Source organism: Phalaenopsis equestris, unplaced genomic scaffold (assembly GCF_001263595.1).
Source record: "Phalaenopsis equestris unplaced genomic scaffold, ASM126359v1 Scaffold215199, whole genome shotgun sequence".
NCBI lineage: Eukaryota > Viridiplantae > Streptophyta > Magnoliopsida > Asparagales > Orchidaceae > Phalaenopsis > Phalaenopsis equestris.
In genome coordinates this window covers 105,479-111,604 of record NW_018233918.1, presented here as the reverse complement: position 1 = coordinate 111,604, position 6,126 = coordinate 105,479, and positions in this window count along the sequence as shown.

Below are 6,126 nucleotides of genomic sequence, written 5' to 3'. Positions count from 1 at the left end.
TTCTCAACCTGTCGAGACTGGTGTAAGGCCCCCCCACGGCTTCCAATTCTCCACCTACATCTTCAAGATAGGAGTAAGACTCCCCTTTATGGAACATCGCATCCTATTCTCAACACCTTTTGAGATTGGTGTAAGTCCCCTCAATGGCTTCCAATTCTCTACCAACCTCTTTGAGATTGGTGTAAGTCCCCTCAACGACGTCCAATTCTCTACTCACACCTTTCAAGATAGGAATAAGACACCCACCGTGGCTTCCTACTCTCAATCTTCGAAGTCACCACCTACACATTGATTCCCATCCTTTATAAATGCTTAAACTTTCATAACTCAAAATTCACTCTCCGATCCCCAGCGAGAGTCCCTACTCCTTGATTTCCATTAGACGATCATCTGCTAATATCCCCAGCATAAATAAATCACACACACAACCCTACACATACTTCTGGGTCTGTTGACTTAGGAGTTTGTATTGGTTTTTGTTGATCTCGTCGGTCAACGCCAATACGCGCGGTGTGCTTGCCCAGCACACCACACTTATTGGGGGTCCATTTGTTGACCTCAATTTTGGTTGAGGCTTAGTTTTTTTCTCTTTAATAGCCTAAACTCTAGCCATAGGGCTTTCCTATTGACTATTCTTAGAAAACTAGAAAAGGAACCCTCACCATTAGAAATTCTACACTCCTCTTTACTCAACTTGAAGGTCCACATATTGGTCCTAACCTCTAGCACTTAGTAGGTGGGGTCATTATGGGAGAACTCAAGATAAGTCACCCTTAGGACTACTAGACCTTAGGGTTGACCTTGGGTGTTGGTCTAAGGCTTAAGGTACATATTTGCATTCACAATCACTCACAATCCTAAACTTAAACTCCTAGGCTTTGGTCCCTTGATACTTTAGGGAGACTCATGTAGGTGGTCCCCTAGGCTAGGGTTTAGCTAAGACCACTACTTAGAGGACCCAAAATGGGGTTTTCATTGTTCCATGGCTTATTGATGGTGGTTGGCATTCTAACTCTACCAAGATACCCAACTTATCCTTTTGCCCCTAAACTCCCCTAAATTACCTAGATACCCTTGGGACCCCAAATTTGGCCAAAATTCCCATATTTACCCAAAATACCCAAGTTGGTTCAAAAATCATTTCAAACACCTTGAAAACACTCAAACTACCCAAAATCACAAAAATTGGCCAAATTACCAAAATGCTCCCTCCTTAGCCCAAAATTCCAAATATTCCAAAAAAATCCCAAAAATTTCCAAAACCTCCCAAATATTCCCAATTTTATTTTTCTCAACTACCACATGACCCAGCTTGGCTAACTTGACCATCTTTGATCAAAACCCCAAATTGCCCTTTCAAGGCCCATATTTTCCCCAAATCACCTCAAATGTTTATCAAATTGGTCTAAATTGACCCCAATTTCATATCTAAACTCAATTCACTCTTGATATGACCAATATAGACTAAATATAAGCTCAATTAGTCCATCATTTGAGCCCAATTTGATTTAGATCAAAACATCAATTTTGGCCTTATGACTTGGTTCCACCAAATTGAACCCATGACCAACTCAACTTGCCATAATTTGTGTTAAAAAACCTTCATAAGATTCCCATACATCAAAATTTATCTTCAATTGGCCTTGTTGAAGCCTCAATTTCATTTGATATCAACCTAAGCCCAAAAAGCCCTAAATTTGCCCCAAATTGGCCCATGTCTCAAATCTCACCAAATTGATGGCCTTAGCCCCAAAATTTCCACTCCATTCCTTCATGAAAAATATTCACAACATCTCCCTTGATCCTTTGAACCATTCAAATTAGACTTAGCCTAAGGCTAGCTCAACTTAGACCCATGTCTAATCCAACATGCCCAAATTGACCAAATTTCAAAAATCCTTCAAATTGACCCTCCAATTGAACTCAAAATCATTTCAATTCTTCACCGAAAATCTTCATAACAATCATATACACAATGTTGATCAATCAATTGGGCCAATTGACATGGCTAGCCTAGCCCAAACCCAAGCTTTGATCACTTGAACCTACATTGAACCCATGCACTAAAGATGGCCTACTACCCCAAAGTCACCAGATTAATGAGTCCACAACCATTAGTTAGACCCTAGTGGCCAGTATAAACCTCTTAAAACCACCTAAACTAAAGCATGGACCAAAGGTCCCCTTAATTAAGAGATTTCATTCCATATTTGCTTAAGCTTAGGATATTTTTGCCAAAACAAAGCCTAAACACATTAAATTGATGTGACATATTCGCCTGAGGTCCTTGACCTCCCCCCCCCCCCTGCCCGGCCAGCCGGCCTAGTGGCCGAAAATTGACAAAACTAAGAGCCACCCCCATGGGATTAAACCCAATTCAAACCTAGAGGCCACCTCATCCAAATTAAATGTTGGAGCCTCTCTGCCCTCCACCTAGGCAGCACATTTCAGCCTCTAATTGGCCATGGCAGCAAGCCTTAAGCCATTTTTTATAAAACCTCCCCTCCACGACCATGGAAGGAGAGCTGACATTTCATTTGAGAGACTTCCCCAAATTGATTCCAAAGCCTCTTTGAGACCTCCTCAGTGCAACCTCCTCAGTGCAATTCAGTGCAATCCAACCATCACATTGCCCTGAATCCCCTTGCCGGAGCCCAATTTTGAGCTTGAATCTCTGTCTAAAACTAGGACAGAGCTCATTACACTCCTACACTCCACAAAAATCAAATTAAACTTACCCACACCTTCACCACAGTGAGATAAGGAAAAGCCCCATCAAATTCCTCTTCCACAGAGCCCCTGGCATAGCTCTAGACCAACACCTGAAATCGGGCTTGGTCGAATTTTTACCTAGGCTTTGCACCACAGCTAGGGGCTTAAGGGACTCAATCCCTAACCTCCTTGGACCCCAACGAGCGTGCCAAGCCCCTCTGATCAAAGCTTCACTTCTCAGAGCCAAGGTATTGAACTTCTCCCCCTTCCGATCCTATTTTGATTCTCCATTTGACTAGGCTTAATTTAATTGCATGATTACCGTATGGATATGTTCGTCTCACTTAGACGAGTCTCACTCGTCTCACTTAGATGAGTCCATAGAATCAAACCCAAAGTGATTTGGTTGAGTCTAGGCCGAGATCTTAGGATTTTAGTGTGGACGGTCATGAGATCACACTGTCAGAAATGATGACGGGGAGCCATCTGATTGTGCGTGTATCGAATGGACGGAGGAGATCGAGCCGGACAGCGCTTCCTTAAGTCAGCGCTTCCTTTGTGGACGACGACGTTGAATGGGAGTGCACTGCGTGGAGTTTCAGAGCCGCCTAAGATACAGTCAGCGCTGCGCATTTAAATAGAAAAATAAGGATTTTCTTATTTAAATAAATAGCCATAACTTTAAAAATCCATATCTTGGTGTAGAAAAATCACAAAAATAAAATAAAAATACCCTCTTGCTCATTGAACAGAGGAAAATAATTTAGAAATAATTTTAAGTCCATGTGATGCATATTTTATTTTTATTTAATTAAATATTAATTTGGATGTTTTGATTCTCCATGGATGTAGTAATATCACCATGGCTTGAAATTTCAGCATGTTGTTGCCTCTATCTTAGGAAACACTCCTAGGGAACATCCTCTGATTTTTCCAAAGTCAGAGGAGGTTCTTAGGTAGAGATCCATATTTTTCAAGTTTATGTCTATTTTTTGCATAAATTAATAATGATAATTAGCATTTTGCTTAGAAAAATCCAAAGAAATTTTGGAAGGTTTATTGTGACCAGAGAACCCTTTGGAAAATTTTTCATGAGCCAAGTCAATAAGAACATACTTAGCTCTCACAAAACCCTAAAACACAAAGAAAATTAATTTAGGAAAAATAATCATCTAAATGACTTGATTTTGATTCTCCACTATGATGTCAAGTTCAGAGAACTCCCTATATAAAAATTTCAAAACAAAAAATTTCAAAACAATTGGAGTTCATTTAATATCTCAAATTGATTTTTTAAGTTAATTAACATTTTTGGCACTAGAATGATTTTTAGTAATTAAAATATAACTTAAAAAATTATAAAACTTAGTTTTTAGAGTTTTAGGGGTATTTTTTAAAAATAAATTTGAAATAAAAATAAAAAATTCATTTTTTGTCTATTTCTAAATATTTAAATAATTAAAAATCCATAAAAATCACAAAAATATTAAAATTCATGGAAATGTTCTAAATTGCTTCCTAAGCACTTAGGAACAATTGTGATATTTTTCTTGATTTTCTAAATAAAGATATTGAATTTTGAAGCTTAAAATAATTTTTAAAGGCTAAAAATGGATTTTTACTAAAATAATTCCAATAATTCAAAGAAAAATAAAAAAAAATGTGAAATTTGTTTCTCTGTGTCCCTTGACATCAAAGAGATTTAATAAAAACATAAAACTTAATTTTTCACATTTAAAAATATTTTATAAATAATAAATACCCCAAAACTTAAAATAATTCTTAATATTCAAATAAAATTCAAAAAATCATACACTTTGGTCCAAAGGCTTCTCTGGTCTAGGTTTACTTCCAGTAAAAATCTCAAGGGATTAGGATTTATCTTGGTCACGTTAGGAATTTTCTTTAGAAAATCCTATTTTTGCATGAAAATTAAATTAAAAATTGAAAAATCACATTTTCTCCTCTGATGTATGAATGAGTTAGGTTAAAAATTTCAAATTCATTTGAATTGAATTTGACAAATTATGAAGTGTTAGAGCCTTAGTAGCAAATGTGTAATTTTGGAAATTTAGCCTTAATTAACATTTAGAATTAATTCAAGGAGGGAAATGGGCAACCTCTAATCCTAATCAATTTATTTGGATATTTAAAACACAAGGGGTTAATTGGTAGAAACCAACCTCACTTTCTTAATTAAAAGGATAAGATAATAAATTTCTAGATTGTTAAAATTTGGAAGTTTATTAGAATAAAATGAACCTAGGACTTAGGGGTATGACTTTTAAAGTCAATAATTAATTAATTTAATACCCCTATTTGATTTTCAAATGAAATTCAACTAATAAATCATGATCACTTAATGCTTAACTTTTTCAAAACTAATTAAGGCACTCACCTAGGTTTTAAGGGATTAGTAGTAAACTAAGTTAAATCAAGATTGATTAAATGAGGATTGGAAAAACAAACACAATAAAAATTAAAACATCTTTCATACACTACAAGCCCAAGTCAAAATTTGGCTAAGTCTCTTTAACTTGCCTCTTAAGGTTCTTCACCCACGTAATTATTGAATTGAATTGAATCCCAAGTGATAATTCCCCTTTTCTTAGGGATAGTTGAGACATCAATGCTCACTGAGCAACAATTAATTACCTTACTCTTAGGGATAATTGAGACATCAAGCATTAGGATGTTTTATAGGATGAATTATTAAGAAACATAATAAGTTTAAAAGAACTCGGGATTTTCCACCAATCGGGATTTTCCACCAAGCAGCGAGCAGCGAGAGAGTAACACAGACCTACTTCTTTCTCTAGATCTATTGAATACCTCGAAGATCTACTAAACTTAATATAGTTTGCTTAGCAACATCATCCTTAATTGATCAAATAGGGACTCACCAAGATATGACTTAGGGTTAGATGACTTAGGGTTAGGTAGGGTTAGATAGGTTGTCAAAATTTTACTTCCATGTCTCATATAAAATGCCTTAACAAGCCTTTTGAGTTTCAAGTGGTGAAGTGGTGGAACGAGAAGACTCGCCAGGTACGCTTTTACAGTTTTCAGCGTTGTCTTTCTTATACTTTCATACCGTACTTTTATGCTTACAAACTTGCATGCTAAACAACTATGTCACCCTGCATGAAAACTAAAACTGCTAGGATAGTCACAAAACCAAAATCAAAGTTAAAATCAACCAAGATAAAAATGCACCACTACAACATTCAAAATATAAAACAACTCAAAATTTAATCACAAACATCACACAAAATTACAACTTCAACTAAATTAAGACGTCTCTATCGGATGATCGGGAACTCCTTGGAGGAGGTAACCTACGGTTGCTAACGAGGCTTCCCATGGTCTAAATAAAATTATGAAACTCATTAATTTGAGTTTAGTAAATTCATT